Below are 21,053 nucleotides of genomic sequence, written 5' to 3' on the forward strand. Positions count from 1 at the left end.
AGGCATTTGACACTGTGTTCCACCTATCACGGAGGTCCTCTCATCCTCGGACAGTTTCACAGTCGACACTGTGTTCAGTGTTCCGCCAATCTCGGACGTCCTCTTGTTTGAGGATGAAAGAATGTCTGTGATTGGCGGAACACTGAACACAGTGTCTGCTGGGAAACTGAGTCAGAGGATGAGCGGACCTCCGTGATAGGCGGAACACAGTGTCAAATGCCTATCACGGAACACCAAGAGGAAGCCGCGACTTATAAAAAATGGACGCCTGTCATGATTGCAGGTACTCGGGCACAGAGAGGTATGGCACAGTGAGACTGCAATGGGCACAGTGAGGTATGGCACAGTGAGACTGCAATGGGCACAGTGAGGTATGGCACAGTGAGACTGCAATGGGCACAGTTAGGTCTGGCACAGTGAGACTGCAATGGGCACAGTGAGGTAAGGCACAGTGAGACTACAATGGGCACAGTGAGGTATGGCACAGTGAGACTACAATGGGCACAGTGAGGTATGGCGCAGTGAGACTGCAATAGGCACAGTGAGGTATAGCACAGTGAGACTCCAATGGGCACATTAAGGCATGGCACAGTGAGACTGTAATGGGCACAGCGAGGTATGGCACAGTGAGACTACAATGGGCACAGTGAGGTATGGCACAGTGAGACTACAATGGGCACAGTAAGGTATGGCACAGTGAGACTGCAATGGGCACAGTGAGGTATAGCACAGTGAGACTGCAATGGGCACAGCGAGGCATGGCACAGTGAGACTGCAATGGGCACAGTGAGGTATGGCATGGTGAGACTGCAATGGACACAGTGAGTTATGGCACAGTGAGACTGCAATGGGCACAGTGAGGTATTGCACAGTGTGGTTGCAATGGGCACAGTGAGGAGTGTAAATGGGCATTGTTGACCCTCTTTTCCACTTACAGTAGCTGCTGCATTCTCACCCTCGGCTTATACTTGAGTCAATACATTTTTCCAGTTTTTTTGTGGTAAAATTAGGTCCTCTGGTTATATTCGGGTCGGCTTATACTCGAGTATATACGGTAGGTGTAAGAAAAAGAAAACTGAACAGCTGCTATCACTAATAGCTTATGCGTGGCTAATATAACATGCAAGAAAAAGGGGGGGGCGAGTCGTCAAACCAGACACGTGACTTAGTGTAGAGTGCCACCACCTGTAGTTTGCCAATTGACTGGTCTGCTAGGCAACACCACACACCCGTCACTGACACTAATCAGCTGACAGCCACACAATGCAATTTCATAGATATTAACAAGCCTATATAAAGAATACAAACACTGGTGGCACAGAAGTCCAGTCTCTCTACGAGTATGAAAGGAAAAATTACAGAAATACAAGAAAGAAAAAGGGCATGCAGAGATTTGCCTATATGCTATATAATAAAAGGGGGGGGAGGAAATGAAAAACTTCACTGTTTGGGCAGTATTGTTTTATCCGGATGGTGGGAGTCTTTGAATATATTCTCCCAGACAAATACAATGTTTATTTTTTCAGACTGTTTAATTTACGGTATAGAGATATGGCTGTGAGACAGACTTTAAACATCTGTTCAGATTCTAAATGGTGAATATTTGTCCAAGCTTAAAGGGGTTGTAAAGACAAAAATATTTTCCTCTTAAATTAAAGTCTGACAGTAGCTGATAAAGTAAAAAGTAATGTTTTGCATTATAACTAGTTTGATACCTGTTGAAATCGAGCTGTTTTATTCACCTCCGTCACTCCTGAATTATTATTCTCACTGACTTCCTGGTTTGCGGTGCGCATTCATTCTTGCTACATCATGGCCTAATGGGAACTACAGTTCCCATTAGGCTTAGCCTCCATGCCTGTGAGGGATAAGAGAGCATCTTCACGCAGGGCTGTAGTCATAGGGAGGGGGTGAGAACATTCTGCTTTCCACCATGCAAAACAGCTCAGATGCTGGTGGAAAGCAAGAAGAGGAGTGACAGGAAATGGCATTTTCAAACCTGGATTACTGTATTTTGAAGGTCAAAAGGAAAAACGAGGTAAGTGATATTTAAATGCTCTTCCTTACAGCAATCAATTGATCTAATAAAAAACGAACCTTTAGTGTTCCTTTAATGACAACCAGATTAATAAGACCTTCTGTCTACTGCTGGCCATTAAAATTATAAAATATTTGTAATTTTAACTTACCTTTATAGTTTATTATGAAAATATGTATTTTCAGAGGACATTTTTCGTTATTTTCTTAAGTTTACCCTAAAGTGATACTGTCAGCCATTGCAAATTGTTAAAAGTGCAAGCCCAGTCTAAAAACAGGTACATTTACTAGATATAATACCTACTGCTGTGCGCCAATTCTATTCCTGGTTCCATTTTGGAGTTAGAATTTAACTGTCCCAACTTCAGAGCTGAGCTCTGTCTCCAAAGTTAAGTCCCAGTCCAGCCCCTGTGTCAAATGACTGGAACATAAAGGCAAATAAGGATAATCTGACTGGACTGGGGAATGAGAGGTGGGCATAGCTTAGCTCCTTGAAAGCAGGTTAAGCCAAAGTCAGGGAAATTCAAACTCAAATCTCAATGGGAAATCCTAATTTATGCAACGCCTGTTGGGCTCCTTTAACCACTACAGACCCGCGCTATAGCCGAATGATGGCTTCAGCGCGGATCTGAATATCCAACAGGCCGTCAATTGACGGCCGCCCCTTTGGGCGTTCCCCGCGCGCGCTCCAGAGCGCGCTGCGGGGAAACTCTGTGTTGGCCGTGTAACTTGGACACAGCCAATCACAGATCGCCGCGAACGGCCAATCAGAGTGGCCGTTTGCGATGCGATCTGTGCGGCCAATGAGAGATGATCTCATATGTAAACATATGAGATCATCTCTCATTGCCGGCTCACACAGAGACAGCGTCCTGTCTCTGGAGAGGAGAGCGATCTGTGTCCCTTGTACATAGGGACACAGATCGGTCACCCCCCCCAGTCACCCCCCTCCACCTACAGTTAGAACACTATATAGGGAACATGTTTAACCCCTTCCTCACCCCCTAGTGTTAACCCCTTCAATGCCAGTCACATTTATACAGCAATTAGTGCATTTTTATAGCACTGATCGCAGTATAAATGTGAATGGCGACAAAAATGTTTCAAAAGTGTCCGATGTGTCCGCCATAACGTCGCAGTCCCAATAAAAATCGCAGATCGCCACCATTACTAGTAAAAAAATAAATAAAAAAATAATAATTCTGTCCCCTATATTGTAGGCGCTATAACTTTTGCGCAAACCAGTCGCTTATTGCGATTTTTTTTTTTTTTTTACCAAAAATATGTAGAAGAATACGTATCGCCCCAAACTGAGAAAAAAATATGTGTTTTTTTTTAAAAAATTGGGATATTTATTATAGCAACAAGTAAAAAATATTGTAATTTTTTTCAAAATTGTCGCTCTTTTTTGTTTATAGCGCAAAAAATAAAAACCACACAGGCGATCAAATACCACCAAAAGAAAGCTCTACTTGTGGGAAAAAAAGGACGTCAATTTTGTTTGGGAGCCATGTCGCACGACCGCGCAATTGTCAGTTAAAGCGACGCAGTGCCGGAAGCTGAAATTTCACCTGGGCAGGAGGGGGGTATATGTGCCCAGTAAGCAAGTGGTTAACACCCATCAGCAGCACAGGATCCTCTGCAGTACAGACGTTTTTTTTCTTGTCCCTCCTTGATGATGAATAGCACAGGGAGAGAAAAGTAAGGACACTAAGATCTGTGATTAGCTGTTGCTGCAGATGAAGATAAACCTGCCCCTAGTATAAGGAGGACTTCCTATTGGCTGGGCAGGTCAGGAGAGCTGTAATTGGCCACCAACATGGACAGAACTCCGTGACCCATGAAGTGGACAGGAGACCCAGAAAAGTATGTGAAATGAGCCAGAACTCACAGGAAGACCAGCTAGTACAGTGTCTGTTGAGGTGCTGTCTGCTGCCAAGTAAGAGGGCTGAATAGACTATCTGGAGCCTGTGAACCTGTGTACAGGGCTGAAAGTTATCATTGCTGCTGCAATATAGTCTGTGAGCTGCTTGAGATGCTGCAGGTGAGAGCTGCAGTCCAATAGCTGCTGCTGTGCTGAAAGACTGACTGCTGCTGCTGCTGTTCTTGCCAAAAATGAAAGCCTGTGTTCTTTGACCTGTGCTAAGATGGCTGCAATGATGGTGACAGACTGCTGGATGTCTGGGGAGAAAGCTAAGAACTGATGCTAGAGGTTGTGTGCTGCAAGCTATGGCTATGTGCTGCTGTCGCTGCCACTGTCGACTGGTGTCCAGGAAGATGAGTTGGAATCTGCAGCTGTGGGGACCAATGGTTGTGTTGCTAACTTCAACGGCTCAAAGCCACTGCAAGAAAAAACAGAAAACCTTTGGTCCTGAGAAACACATGGCTGCTGTGCCAAGGCTGGTGTCAGGGCCTGGACTTTAACCTGGAATCTCTGCTGTATCTGGCAATGACTATGTTGCTGAGCCACCTGGATGAACAATTCATTGAATGACTTGCCTTAAATCGTGTTTGTCTTGAACCTTGAACTCTCTGTTACTCCTTTGAACTTTCTGATTTAAGCCTGATTTTTTTTTTTTTACTGAAAAGATCTTTATTTTGAAGAAGACAAAATACAAAATACATCCAACAAGGTTGGTTATAAGCATGAACAGTCAGATAAGGCATATCCCAACATAAAACAGTCAGAGGAAAGGACCTCTGTGATCATCAATTAGAACAGAGACATCATATCCACGAAGACAGCTAATTTGAACTCGTAACCATCATCTGTCATAAGTGTCATAAGGAAAGCCTTTAGCAAAGGATCAACCAGGTAAACGGGGAAAAGCGAAAGAAAAGGAAAAAAAAACAAAAAAGATGACAAAAATAAAAGACACAAAAATCATAACGAATCACATGAAATCTTATCATCTGAACGAGATCGAAATAGTTCTTCTCTAATAAACCATGTACTCAAATTTGTCTATGACTGTTCCATTATACGATGTAAGAACCAAGGGCTTCATTTAGCATCATGAAGATGCATAGTGTCTCTAAGAGTGTGATGAATCTTCTCTGTGAGCATAATCTGATCCACCCTAGCTACTATCTGTGCCAGAGGAACCACACTGGACTTCCAGTGGAGTGCAATTGTCCACTGAACTGCCACACAGATGGTGTGTAGCAGACGCATCAGGGGTTTAGGAGTATCAGGGATACTCTCGAACAGCAAACAGTGAGTGTGTGTCAGAGCCATGCCTCCCCCAGCCAACTTATCCATCAAGACCAAGACCTCCCCCCAAGTTGGGCGCAACTTTTCACATTCCCAAAACAAATGCAAGAAAGAACCCTGATGGGATTTAAGCCTGATTTAAGCCAAACGGGAACGGCCCACGTGTGCCGTTCCTTCCGAGCCCGTGCCGCGAACTGCGGCTCATACGCATGTGATGCATACTAGCTCATTCTCTCTTTGTTTTGCAGGTTTTTGTTTTTTTGAGAATTTTAAACCTTTTTTTACATAATGGCCTTCTCCGGAGAGAGGGTCAGGTGTCCTTCAGCCTCATAGGACATTCAGAGTACAATGAAAACTTTACTACAAGTCACAAGACTGCTATATACTGCTGATGAGAAAAGGTATTTAGCAGTTTATATATATTTACTAAAATAATTGCATTTCCATGTTCTGTGTACTGTGGGAGACCAGATATAGTGAATGTAGGGTCCTGGGTTTAGTAACACTTTAAAGCAATAATGGGCCAAAATATAATCATATGTTTTCATCTCACTACCAGAAAAATAAATCAGTCCATAAAGTTATTCTTAACATTAAATAAAAGGTCTACACATTTTGTATAAATTAATATAAATTCCAAAGCATGGTCGATTTCCAGTAGGCACAGTGTGACAGCTCTCTAGATAAACACATCAGCGGTCTTAGCTGTGGGTCATGCAGGTAATTTATGTATCTCTATGTTTCATCTCTCCATGGGCCATTATGCTCTGTTTTTTTGATGAAGAATAACTTGTCATTAAATTTATTTTTCTACAATAATGTCTGACAAGTCAAACTGCTAGATTAACCACCACGGAAATATCCAATGCAATAATTAATATTAAGGAAATATATTTTGTCTCTTTATTTCATGTAATAAAAAAAAAAAAAAAAAAAAAATGAGTAATCAATATACTGACCAGAGAAATTGCTACGTGTTATTTCATACACATGAGGTCACGCTGAAAGACCAACTTAGGGATTTATCTAGAGTGAGCCCCCAGGGGAATTAGATGAATGCTAGGATAAAAAGAGCTGCTTGCATGGTAAGTTTATTGTAAATGGTTGCTGTGTACTGCATCCCTTGTATCAATATTGTTTTAAAGCAGTTCTTCAGTCAGCAGCCACAAATACTATAGCTGACGATTTTTAATATAAGGACACTTACCTGTCCAGAGATCCAACACCATCCTCACCCAAGCCAGTTTTTGCTGCCCTTCAGGTCCCCGGCGCTGGCATGTCTAGGTTTGTGACACCTTGCAGCTTCACAGCTGGCTTCCCACTGCACATGCAAGAGTCGCACTGTTTTTTGTGAATGGTCCTGTAGCCTCTTTAAACCTGTAACATGTCCCAAGAGGTTGAGGGCAGGGGGGGGGGGGGCTTCTATGGGAATCGCCTGGTGATTCCAGTGGAAGTAGGAGCAGGAGCCTGCCAAATATAGGCACTGGCTCTTCCCCCCAAAAAAATCCTTCAGTATCCTTAGAGGAGGGAGGACATTTTTAAAAGCAGAAATTCCTCCTCATTTGTCCCTCAGTTTGGCTTGATCCATATAGATGTATATAAAATGCACTATTTATCTTTCTAAAGGTGTTACCCAGAGCTAAATCTTTCATCCAAATTCTAAATGGCTGCATTTGTAAATTGTAAAAGACAATATAAATAGATAATAAATAAGATAAAATAGATAATAAATAATAGTAGTTAAAAAAAGCCCTTGGATTTAATTAACCATGTTTTGGGTTAATTCTCCTCTAAGGGGGTGTGGCAGGGGGCCTATCTTATGCCTACATACATTTTCTAGTAGGTGTTCCTCATTCCCATCTCAAAATGTTGGGAGGTATGCTTATGATCACATAGACCAGCATGTCAGAAATAGAGATGGCCGGTTCGCCCGGCGGTCATTTCGCGGCAAACTTTGGTCGTTCACAGTCCGCCAAACCGCGGCGGTCCGCAATGTTACATGGGTAAGAACTTTGATCTATGACACATCCATCAGGTGGTGCAGGACAGCAAACTGAGACATTTCAGCACATGAACATACCCCCTACCTTATAAATAGACCTGATCTGGCGGCCATCTTACATTCTGCTTTTTGTCAGTGTAGGGAGAGTGTGCTGTTTGGAGCAGGGACAGACTGTATTCATTCAAATAGCTATCTAAAAGGTCCACAAACGTCCTTTTAAGGACTGGTATAGGTGTGCTACTTGCTCTGCAGTATATACAGTGCCTTGCGAAAGTATTTGGCCCCCTTGAACTTTGCGACCTTTTGCCACATTTCAGGCTTCAAACATAAAGATATAAAACTGTAATTTGTTTTGAAGAATCAACAACAAGTGGGACACAATCATGAAGTTGAACGAAATTTATTGGATATTTCAAACAAATAAAAAACTGAAAAATTGGGCGTGCAAAATTATTCAGCCCTCTTTAAGTTAATACTTTGTAGCGCCACCTTTTGCTGCGATTACAGCTGTAAGTCGCTTGGGGTATGTCTCTATCAGTTTTGCACATCGAGAGACTGACATTTTGCCCATTCCTCCTTGCAAAAAGCTCAAGCTCAGTGAGGTTGGATGGAGAGAGTTTGTGAACAGCAGTTTTCAGTTCTTTCCACAGATTCTCGATTGGATTCAGGTCTGGACTTTGACTTGGCCATTCTAACACCTGGATATGTTTATTTGTGAACCATTCCATTGTAGATTTTGCTTTATGTTTTGGATCATTGTCTTGTTGGAAGACAAATCTCCGTCCCAGTCTCAGGACTTTTGCAGACTCCATCAGGTTTTCTTCCAGGTGTATTTGGTTACTGCTGGATTTTTGCCTCTTTTGCTGCGTTACCTCTGCTACACACATTAAAAAAAAATCCTGAAAAAAAAGTTTTATAACTGGTGCGATAAACCAGTGGCCCCCCAAAACGACAGTTTGAAGCGGGGTGTTATATACCTTCTTCCACATATAATGCGCTTCTCTAGAGACTTTTGTTGTCACAGGGTCATTAAAAAAAATGGCAGAGGCAGGCCCTTCCGCAGGGGTGGTAGTGGTAGGGTAGGAGCACCAGGTCGGAGCCAAAGTGGGAAGTGGCACAAGGTGCGTTCGATTACTTCAATGGATGCACCAGACTTGGTTGAGTGGCTCGCCACCAACACCACCACCACCATATACCCTCCGCTTGAGTCACAGGAATTATTTTCCGATCCATCAGAAGACATTTTGGATGCGCAGCCATTCTTGGCATTGGATCAGCAAGAGGAGGTAGCAACAGCCGGCACTCAGCAGTCTGACGACAATACTCAGATCAGCCCAAAGAGGGTGGTGCCCGCTGTTGCTGCCTACTCCGAGATCTCTACTGTTAGTGATGGGGAAGGTGATGTCGATGATGACGTGTCTACAGACGCCACATGGGTGCCCACAAGAGAGGAATAGGAGGGGAGTTCAGAGGGAGAGATGGACCAGCAGATAGGGAGGAGAAACAGGCCAAACTTACATTGAACAGGAGGGACAAACCAGACTCCAAATGTATCAGGAGCGAGCCATCAAACATGTATGGTCACATCTGGCGCTCCCAGGATGCCAGCCCATGGCTCCGTGGTGTGGTTTTTTTTTAACGTGTCTGCTTCAGACAATAGTGTTGCCATCTGCAGCCTTTGCAGTCAATGCATAAGTCGCGGTAAGCCCAGCACTCACCTAGGGACGACCACCTTAAGAAGGCACCTGGCCTCCCATCACTTAGCCCAGTGGGAGCAACGCCATCAGAACCCACAAAGCCACACTCCAGGCTCTCACCGTCCAGCCTCTTCTCCTTCTCCTTCTCTTCCCCCTCTATGCTCACAATTGTCCTCCACTCCACCTTCCATCATCCCTTCCTCACGTTTTTCTGCAAAAAGGCAGGCTTCCATGGCCCAAACGTTCGATCGTAAAAAAAACGATGACGCCGGCGGATAACCCTCTTGCCCAATGGTTGATCGCTGGCTTGTCAAAACTGATAGCCCGCCAACTACTGCCATATAAACTGGTGGACTCAGAGGCCTTTCGAAAATGTGTGGCCATTAGAATACCACAATGGAAGGTCCCAGGAAGAAAAACATTTTCACAGAAGGGCATCCCAGAGCTATATGGCCATGTTCAGCGGCAAGTGAATGTATCTCTGGCACACAGTGTCGGTGCCAAGATACATCTGACCACAGACACGTGTTCTAGCAAACACGGGCAGGGAAGGTATATAAACAAAGCAAATAATCGCGGTAAAGGAGAAGAAAGTGATAAAACTTACTAAAAAAATTATGATAGAGTAAAATATGATGAATTGTGTTAAATCAATAACTCCAGCTGCAACACCTACAAACATGTGATATACATGTAAGCAGAACAAAAAAATATATAAATAATGTAATTATTCCATACAAATATAAATGACTACACCCTTAGATTATATATTTGAATAGAAAATAAGGAAAAAAACTATTTAGAGTGTCAATGTCCCAACTAAGCCAATGTTGGCACACCCGGGACAATAATCTAAAATTAATAATTAAATATATATAAACACATCAATATCACACTAAAGGCGTTTAACCTGTGCACCTTGTGAAAAAAATATTTTTAACAAATACAAATAATGTGATATCAGATAGATCACGACAATAGACTAGAGTGACATGTCATGATTTTAGGCACGTCTGTGAGTCAAAAAACAGTCCCAAAGGAACCAACATAAGTGGTGAAAAAACATATAACTGTAAAGTCCCAATTCAGCCGACATCCACTGCAGTAGATCAACTAGCAGAAGTAGAGATCCACCACCGATTAAAGGTTGAAGTTTGGTATAGGGAGAAGCAGGGAGGAATCCCAAAGGTCACACCGACAGAACAAAGGTAAGTGTATGCTCTTACCAGATCACCATGAGTGTTAAGCTTGTCGATCGGATGTATCAGGAACCATAAACTCTCCCGCTTCCAGCCGTTTTCTTGCAAGGTAACCGGACACCACGTCTCTCCAATCCACACAAAAAATCTTAACTCACAGGCTCACAGGCTCCATCTTCCAATGGTGTACCCAGGAGGAAAAAAATGAGGGCTCGAGATCGTGAGGTACCGTTAGGCTATTTATTAAAGGTTTAGTAGCCAAAAAGCACTACATGCATCTAAAAATTACCGCCAAAGGCGTATAAAAACACAAACAAGTTAGAGCACAAATTGTAGTCGTACGCCCGTGCTTCCGGGTCACGTACAGCGCGGTGACATCAGTGCGTAGCTCCGCCCTGACATGTTTCAATGTAAAAGTCGTTATCAAAGGGCACGGGCGACGCACTGAAACATCACCTTTTGTAACCACAGAGTGACAACCAAGCCTCCCTCTCATGTGGTGCCGACCAATGGGAATGACCTCATGCTGGTCTATAGACTCGATGCAGAGCGCTCGTAACAACCAGAGGGAGGAGATTTAAAAGGGGTGGGAGCCAATTCCGTGCAGATATCGCAACCCGCATCAGATTGCCAGAATCTCCACCCCTATTAATTCAACAGCCAGCTGCGAAAAAACATTGACTTGAATAGCCGGTAATGAAAGACCAGGTATAGTTGTTTTGATCAGATCCCTGACTCGGTTTGTCCATCAGTAGAGTTCCTCTGTCTAATTTTTCTATTTCACCAGACTGCCTGTGAAGATCTTTAGCAAGGTAGCCTTTGTCTACAAACCTAGAGGTAAGGACTTCAGCTTGTTCATTATAGTCCTCTACTTTACTGCAGTTTCGCCTAAGGCGCAAAAATTGACTCTTGGGTACTTAGTCCAACCAAGCCCTATGGTTCCGGGGGATAAAAGAATTCGGTCTGTAGACTTGAAGTACGTGGAGGTCATAAATTGACCCTCCTCTACCCGTATCTCCAAGTCTAAGAAGTTAATACACTTCTGATCTGCCTCAAACTTCAACCTAATCCCTCGATCGTTAGCATTCAAATCTTCCATATAGGCATCCAGTGATACTATGAACCCCCTCCATAGGAGGAGGACGTCGTCAATGTACCTTGCCCATAGAACTAACTCGGGTCTATGATCGGCATAGACAACGTCCTCCTCCCATTTACCCATGAAGAGGTTGGCCAGGCTGGGGGCAAATTTTGCCCCCATGGCCACACCCCTCTTCTGGAGATTTTTTTTCCACTAAACCAAAAGAAATTGTGAGTTGTGGCAAACAACAATAGGTCCATAATAAATCTCTGTTGAACCAGGGACAAACTAGAGTCATTTTCCAAATAATATTGAATGGAGGAAATTCCCCAATGGTGGGGTATGATGGTATATAGGGACGTAACATCCGCAGTCACCAACCAAAGACCTTCCTCATATGTTGTATTCCTCATTAAATTAATGACATGCTTACTATCACGTATGAAAGCTGGTAATGCTCGAACAAGAGGTTGTAAATATCCGTCTATATATTTGCCAGCCCTGGAAGAAATTGAGTCAATTCCACTAATGATTGGTCTGCCAGGGGGGTGGACCGGATCCTTGTGGATTTTTGGCAAATAATAAAGGCCGGGACAAGGAAGGGTTTTTCCTTTTTGTTCAACACCCCTGAAGAATAACCTTGATTAACTAATTTGATAAGGGCCTTTCTATAACCAGGACGAGGGTCCCCTGGTAGTGGTGAATATGTGTCTTTATCCCCTACCAGCAAATCCAGCTCTTTGACATAGTCACTTAGTCAGATTTGTTTAGGAAAACTATTCCGCCCCCATTGTCTGCCGGGCAAATAACTATACTTTTTTCCTCACATAATTGGTCCAGTCCTGATTGTAATGATTTATCAAGTCTGAATTTTTTTATATTAATTTTTTCTAAGTCCCTAAGGAGAACATCCCTGAATACTTTCATATCTATTTTATCTATCAAATTTTACCATGTGTTTGCTATACCCTTTTGTAATCAATGAATATTTATATATCAGTTTTTCCATCGAATTCAGCAGTGTGCTTCATATAAAGTCCCAAACCCAGCTTTCTCCTTCAATCCCTGAATACTTTAACATTAGGGGCAATGTCCCCCTGGGGGATTAAATAGTGAAGCATTTGATAGTTTAGAGTGTTGAATGACTGAATCACCAATTGCAGGTTCCTTAGCAGGTTTAGACAGAAAAAATATTTTAATGCTAAGTTTTCTCGTGTACTTGTGTACATCCATGTGCACCTGGAATTCATTGAGTGGCCGGGGAGGGGCAAACTTCAACCCTTTATCCAGAATGGAAATTTCCTCTGGAGTAAGTGTGACAGCACTAAGGTCGAAGATCCCATGTCCGGTTATATTCTCTTTCTTTTTGTTCTTTGATTTCCGCCCCCCTCTGGTTCCTCTCTTCTTTCTATAGGCCTTTGTTGGTTTGTATTGGGCCTGGGAATACCCCACTGCTGGTTGTAATCCATATTTCTCCAATGTTCCTGTTGATAAGGGAAATTGGAAAAATTATCAGTACTTGGTGGATAGAAGGAGGATGGCGGTGGAGGATAGTAAAAAGGGGGTCCCACATTCCTAATACATCCATTAGAAGTATCAGAATGTTGGTATTGCCCCCAGCCCTGTTGGTATGGTTCCCTATAGGGATGGTAATCCTGCAAGGGTTGAAAGCGGTTACTCACTGGGATGGAGTAATCGTTATAATGTTCAGTTCCCAATGGTCTCCAGGGAGGTCTACCAAAATCTTTATCCTCCCGTTGGGGAGCATCTGGCTTACGATTCTTGGCTTTTGTCCTCCAACCTGGAGATTTGGGGGTGAGGCCTCTCAGTTGTGAATCTTTAGAGGAAGGTTTCTGTGTATAAGAGGGTTGAGCACATGATTCTCTCCCAGGATATTTGTATGATACTGTCCTGGGACGAAGAATGGGTCTGTTTGGCAGGGTAGGGGGTTGTCGAGGGTTACTTGAATTCCCCAAATCTTGAGGAGGTGCAGTGTCCATCTCTCCAGAGTTCCCCTCATTCTCCTGTATTTTACTCTGCCATTCAAAAACCATTCCTGTCTTGTAATCACCTACATCTCTATTAAACTTTTTCTTTTTCTTATTTTTCTGTTCAACTTCCTCCTTCTCTAGCAGTTTTTTTAAAGCCAAAGATCGCTCCTTGTATTATTCTTCGCTGCTATTCAGAGGCATGAGCTGTTCCTTAATAAGTTTGATTTAATTATCTAGACGTATCAGTTTGCACTTTTACGGAAGGTATATAACTTTCACTGCCCACTGGGTGAACCTTCTGACGGCCGTCAAGCATGTAACCCGTGGCACCCATGTAGATTTGGTTTTACCACCACGGATTACATGCAGGCCTGCCTCTTCTTCTCCTCCTCCTCCTACTCCATCCTCCCTCTCCTCTTAGGCTAACTCCTCCTTTTCCGATGCTACCGTCTCTTCTGCTGCGCCGCCCAAGATCCCCAGAACCGACCTTTGACATGCCAGGTGAGACGTTGCCATGCTGTGCTGCATCTGTTGTGCCTGGAAGACAAGAGCCACACTGGTCCTGCACTCTTTTCACCCTTGCGTTCACAGGCAGATCAGTGGCAAACACTGCTCAATTTGACAGTTGGTAAAGTGGTGTGCGACAACGGTGCCAATCTGCAGAGCGCGCTGAAACAGGGCAAAATTACACACGTGCCATGCATGGCACACATCTTGAACTTGGTCGTGCAGCGATTCGTTGCCAAATACCCTGGGCTCCAGGACGTCTTGCGGCAGGTCAGGAAAATCTTGGCCCATTTCAGAAGATCTTACACGGCCATGGCTTGCCTTGCTGACATTCAGCAGCGACACAACCTGCCCGTCAGACGTCTTATTTGTGACTGCCCGACGCAATGAAACTCAACATTTTATATGCTTGATAGGCTTCTCCAGCAGAAACGTGCAGTTAACGACTACCTGTACGAACTCTGCCGCAGGACAGGTTCTGGGGAGCTTGTTTTTTTTTTCACCGTGCCAGTGGCTGCTCATGCGCGACTCATGCAGACTTCTGCGGCCATTTGATGAGATCACCAAACTGGTCAGTCGCAGCCAGGGCGCCATCAGTGACATCGTACTGTAGGTGACCGCGATATTGTGTCAATCTCGCTCCCTTTCTTGGCGAGATTGACTAGCGCTGAGCCGGGTCGCCATGATGGGAAAAAGCCATCATAGAAGCAACGGGGATCCGACATGGATTCCCGCCAATTCTAGACGTGGCGTTTGGTATGAATTATGAGGGGGAACTCCACACCAAATTTTAAATAAAAAAACGGCATGGGTTCCCCCCCAGGGGCATACCAGGCTCTTAGCTCTGGTATGGATTGTAAGGAGAACCCCCTACGCCGAAAAAACAGCATGGGGGTCCCCCCACAATCCATACCAGACCCATATCCAAGCACGCCGCCCGGCCGGTTAGAAAAGGAGTGGGGACGAGCGAGAGCCCCCCCTCCTGAGCCGTACCAGGCCACATGCCCTCAACATGGGGGGGTTGGGTGCTCTGGGGCAGGGGGGGCGCCCTGCGGCCCCCCACCCCAAAGTACCCTGTCCCCATGTTGATAAGGACAAGGCCGGTTTTTTATTTATAATTTGGCGTGGAGTTCCCCCTCATGATTCATACCAAATGCTGTGGCTAGAATTGGCGGGAATCCCAGTTGGAAACCCCCGTCGCTTCTGTGATGCGCTCGCTGGAATGTGCTTTTTCAATTCCAGCGAGTGCGAGATGTCGGCACCATGTCGCCAAGAATCAGCGCAATGCTGTCGTGCTGGAAACACATTCTTGGCGACAGGTATTGTACCCTATGCCTTCTTTCTGGAGCGTGCATTGCGTTGTGTCATTGATCAAGCCGTCGAGGAGCAGGAAGATGAGGAAGTCGCAATGCTGGATGAATTTCCAGGGGGGCTACTCCACCTAAGACAAGTCAACAACGGGAGTCTGAAGAGGAGTCAGAGGAGGATGGTGCCGGGGCGGAGGAGGAGGAGCAAGAAGAGCATGCTTTAAACCTTTCTGGGATCCCTAGTGTTGTCCGTGGGTGGGGGTGGAGAACGAGGACGACATTATCCTGGATGATGAGCGGGAGCCAGGCCTGTACAGCGCTTCCAGTTTAGTGCAAATGGGGGCCTTCATGCTCTAGTGTTTTAAGAGGGGCCCCCATATAAAAAGCATAAAGGGCAAGGACCAGTACTGGGTGGCAACATACTTAGACCCCCGGTACAAACAAAACATAGCGGAAATGTTACCACCATCACAGAGGGCTATCAGAATGCAGCACTTCCAGGCCTTTCTTCGAGAAATGCTGCATTCTGCTTTTGCGTGCGCTGGCAGAGGAATTTACACTCACAAAGAAACAGTTTCGGGGACCAATCCAACAGCGCCTGCAAGAAGAGGGCGATTTGAAGATGTCTTGGTCACAAATGATATGAGATCATTCTTTCAGCTGACCCATCGACAGCTGTCCTCCGGATCCAGCATCAGGGAACGCCTAGACCGACAGGTGTCCGACTACATCGGGTTAACGGCCGATGTGGACGCACTGAGAAGTGATGAACCCCTGGACTACTGGATGGGCAGGCTTGACCTCTGGCCAGAGCTTGCACAATTTGAAATGGAACTGTTGACTTGCTCCTCATCCAGTGTCCTGTCCGAAAGGACATTCAGCGCAGCAGGGGGGGTCGTGACCGATAAGCGCACTCGCCTAGCTCACAACAGTGTTGACTACCTCACATTTATAAAAATGAATGAAGCATGGATCTCGGAGGAATTCAACACATGTGACCAGTAAACCATGTTTCATTCAAATAAAAAAAAAAAAGAATTGTATAAAAAATCTGTTGGTGGAGAGGAACTATTTTAATAATTACAGTACTTTACGTGAAACATTAAAAATGCAAAATTCCTTTAAATAAAATGCCTCGGAAGTGCCTTGAACCTGCCTATGAAGTGGCACACTTGTGCAATGTATTCAACCAGATACAGCAAAAGTGAAGTTTACAAAGAAATGTCTGTGACATCACTGACCAAACATGTCCATATTTGATATTTGATTTGGCACTGGTGGGCACTGATGAGGAGGCACTGATGAGGCTGCACAGATAGGTGGCACTGATGGGCACTGATAGGTGGCATCAAGCAGTTACCTGTGCAGTGTGAGCACAGCCCCACAGCATTGTCAACAAATTTGCTTGGAGTTCTGCTTCAATACTAACATGCATGAAGTAATGATGGAATCTCTTTAGGCCCCTTTCACGCAAAGGTTGTCTTTCCATCCTTTTGTGACATCTGAGTCTATTCCTTGTTTAGATCCATTTTAAACCAGAGCTTTCAATCTATGGGTGGCTGTATGTAAACTGATTTGCATCTGTTTACATTATCTATGATCAGTCACATTTAGGTCCAGAAAAGGGGAAAAAGATGCGGACCCTTTCCATTTTTTTCCAGACCTGGACAGATTATTTTTTTGCTATATATGTATGTGTCAAAAGTGAAACATCAGAGGACTGTTTAGATCCCTGATAGTACACCAAATGGGGCTCCTAAAAAAATAAATTCAAATAAATTATTGTAAAAAACAATTGTAAAAAAAAGAATAATAAATAAATAAAGAATAGTAACAATTTTTTTTAAAAAAGTAAAAAAAAAAAAAAAATCATTAAAATAAACTACCGACAATCTCTGCCCTACTGACATTGTCCTCCGCTCTACTGACACTGGGGTAGATTCAGGTAGCTACTCTATAATTTACGATTGCGCAGCGTAGTGTATTTACGCTACGCCTCCGCAACTTACAGGAGCAAGTGCTGTATTCACAAAGCACTTGCTCCGTAAGTCGCGGTGGCGTAGCGTAAAAGGGGCCGGCCTAAGCGCGCGTAATTCAAATGTGGAAGGGGGGCGTGTTTTATTTAAATTAAGGATGACCTGACGTGATTGACGTTTTGTACAGACGGCGCATGCGCCGTCCGTGTACATATCCCAGTGTGCATTGCTTCCAAGTACGGCGTAACGATGTATTGGTTTCGACGTGAACGTAAATTACGTCCAGCCCTATTCGCGGACGACTTACGCAAACGACATAAAAAATTCAAATTTCGAAGCGGGAACGACGTCCATACTTAACATTGGTTGCGCCTCCTAATAGCAGGAGCAACGTAACGCCGAACAAGCCTTAACGCAAACAACGTAAAAAACGAACGCCGGGCACACGTACGTTTGTGAATCGGCGTAAGTAGGTAATTTGCATACTCTACGCTGACAACTACGGGAGCGCCACCTAGCGGCCAGCGTGAGAATGCACCTTAAGATACGACGGCGTAAGAGACTTATGCCAGTCGTATCTTAGGCTAATGTCAGCATATCTAGCTTTCTGAATACAGAAAGTAGATACGCCGGCGTAGCTTTGAATTTACGCGGCGTATCTATGGATACTCTGGCGTAAATCGTTCGTGAATCTACCCCACTGTCTATATATATATATATATATATATATATATATATACACAGACACATGTGAGTTTGAGTTTTGGGGTGCACGCCCTTATGCAGGCTGTCCTCTCACTGCAGTGTCATAGAAGGGGACATGTGTCTAAAAGACACATGCTCCCTACCAGCCCAGCCCTATTAACTAGAAGGAAAAACCATGGGTTTATGGGTAAAGACTTTACCCATAAACCCATGTTTTTCTCACACAGTTAAGAGGGAGAATAAGAATCTGTTGCCTGATGAAAATGTATTGTTTTAATCAAGCTACATAATATTCTATCATTTATACAGTAAAATTTATGTAGGTGGATAGGTTTCATCTCTGTGTATCGTCTGAGGCTGTTTACTTCACTGGGTATATGTGGGGGTTTACAACCACTTTAACTACCTCCTGCCCACCATATTGTAAAATGACAGCAAGCGGGATCCTCTCTCATTCTGGGGTGCCGTTAAAAAGTGACATTGTCCAAGTGTCACATCTATCGCATGCCGGCGGGGGTGTGCAGTGAGGCAACGCGGTTGTGCTGTGTTCCTAGGAAACAATGTGACCCCGATCCGGGTAAAGAGCTGATGGTTTGGCTCTTTAACCATGTGATCGGCTGTGTCCAATCACAGCCGATCACATACAGAAGAGCATTTTTTTTACTCTCCTCGCTTCACACTGTCAGGGCACTGATCATCAATGCCCTGTTTATTAATGTAGCCCCAGCAGTACCACCAATCAGTGCCCAGCAGTGACACCAATCAATGCTCATCAGTAATGCCAGTCAGTGCTGCCTACCAGTGCTCTGTGTCTGCTCATTAGTGCTGCCTATTGGTGCTGCCCATCAGTGCCACCTATCAGTGCTCAGCAGTTCCACCTATCAGTGCCCACCAGTGGCGCTTAGCAGTGCTCATCAGTGCTGCATGTCAGTGCCACCTATCAGTTCCCATTAATGCTGCATATTAGTGCCACCTCATCAATGCCCTTCAGGGCAGCCTATCAGTGCCAGTCAGTACCGCCTCAGCGGCGCACATCAGTGAAGGAGAAAAATTACTTATTTACAAAATTTACAGACAGAAACTAAGGCCCCGTACACACGAGAGGATCTATCCGCTGGAATTGATCTGCGGATCAGTTCCAGCGGATAGATCCGCTGGTGTGTACAACCCAGCGGATCTTTTTCCGCGGATTTTTTTCGGGCCGACCGATTTCCAGCGGATAAAAATTTCTTAGCATGCTAAGAAATCTATCCGCTGGAATCGGCTCCAGCGGATCGATCCGGTGGTCTGTACAGACTCACCGGATCGATCCGTCCGAACACATCCCTCGCATGCGTCGTAATGATTCGACGCATGCGTGGATATCCTTATATGACAGCGTCGCGCACGTCGCCGCGTCATCATCGCGGCGACGTCGCGACACGTCACCGCGGACGGAATTCCGCGGGGATTTTGATCTCCTGGTAAGTACAACCAGGAGATCAAAATCCGCCAGTGGATTTATCCGCGGATACGGTCCGGAGGACCGTTTCCGCGGATAAATCCTCTCGTGTGTACCCGGCATAAGAAAAACATATTTTTTCATAATATTCTGTCTTTTTTCTTTTTTTTTGCAAAAAATAAAAAACCCAGTGGTGATTAAATACCACCAAAAAACTGAAGAAAATTATAAAAATATAATTTGGGTTTAGTTAGTTTAGTTAGTTAGTTGCATGACCGTACAATTGTCATTCAAAGTGTGACAATTGGCCTGGGCAGGAATGGGGGGGGGGGGGGGTAGTGCACTGTATTAAAACGCGTCTTAACATCTTTTTATTTTAGCAAAAATAAATACATAAATAACCTTTAATATCACTTTAAGTTACAGCCTGGCAACTGTGTACAAAAAAGAACATATCTTGGACTATTATATATTATTCAGAGAATAAGATTTAAGCTATATAAAGTCAATATACCCAAACAACTCTACTGCGTCTCTGTATTTATCTACTGCACACGTCTCTGTGGTCCTCATTTCCAGCACTTCTTAAAGATGTTTTACAGCTGGTCAAAATAATGTTTGCCAAAAATCTCAAAAGATCTTTGTTCTCATCAGGAATCCATCATTATGACAAGTCCATGTTCACTGCTTTCCTGCAAAAAGTTCATTTTTCTTTTAGAAGTGATAATATATGACTTAATGTGCTGCTAACATTCCGCTTATGCTCACATACTGTTTTATTGTATTAGTGACAAAAAGCTTTGTGTTATTTCTCATAACAGCACCTTGAAAATGTCAAGTCACATAATGGGTTCTGTTCCGTGTTGCACAGTACAAGCATTAAACTGTGTGATAGCATATACATATATTAAACCAATATCTTGGATTTGGCCTAAAATTCATGCAATCATATTAGCTCTTTAAAAGCAGAGAAGCCTTTGTTATTTATCCTTCAGGCTAGTGATCAAGCCTCATAAAAATACAGCCTATATATTTCCAGTTAGTGAACTTTGACAATGATTGCCATTTTCCCACGCAGAATAGAAAAGTTCTAGTGAGGCCAAAATAGAGTGACCACATTTCCAAACTGACATTCAGGGACACCCCCTTCCTAAAAAAAAATATTGTTTATACCTTTTTTTTGTGACCCCATAAATTTCACTGGTTCATCCTGGGACCTGTAGTTCTTCACTGGTTGGGGGGTCACATCTTCAGCTCTGAGGGGTTCATGGTGGGACCTGTAGTCCTTCTTATTTGGGGGTCACAGCATGAACTCCTAATATCTATAAGATGTAACACCCCCCCCCCCAAATTTTAAGGACTACAACCCCCAGCATGAACCCCTGAGATCTAAGGGTGTGATCCCATAGATTTCACAGGATTATGCTGGGACCTGTAGTTCTTCACTATTTGGGGGGCAGGGGGTCTCACATCTTCAGCTCTGGGGGGGGGGGTCATGCTGGGACCTGCAGTCCTTAACTTTGTGGAGGTCACACCCCCCAAAGTGAAGGACTACCAGTCCCAGCATGAACCCCTGATATCTAAAGATGTGACCCCCCCCCAATCCGAAACTCCCAGCATTAAACTGTGAGATCTAAGGTGTGATCCCATAGGTTTTACAGATCTATGCTGGGACCTGTAGTTCTTCACTATTTGAGGGGGTGTCACATCTTAAGCTCTGAGGGGTTCATGCTCATGTTCATGTGTCAGTTTCATTATCCCAGAGAGAAGGCGCCTGTGACAGACCTGCAGAATGCGGAACTGTCTTGGGCAATCCGGGACACGTGGTTACCCTAGGCCAAAACCTGTTTGCCTGCTTATTTAAAAGCAGGAGCCGTAACAAACTTGCAGTAATGC

Source organism: Rana temporaria, chromosome 5 (assembly GCF_905171775.1).
Source record: "Rana temporaria chromosome 5, aRanTem1.1, whole genome shotgun sequence".
Lineage (NCBI taxonomy): Eukaryota > Metazoa > Chordata > Amphibia > Anura > Ranidae > Rana > Rana temporaria.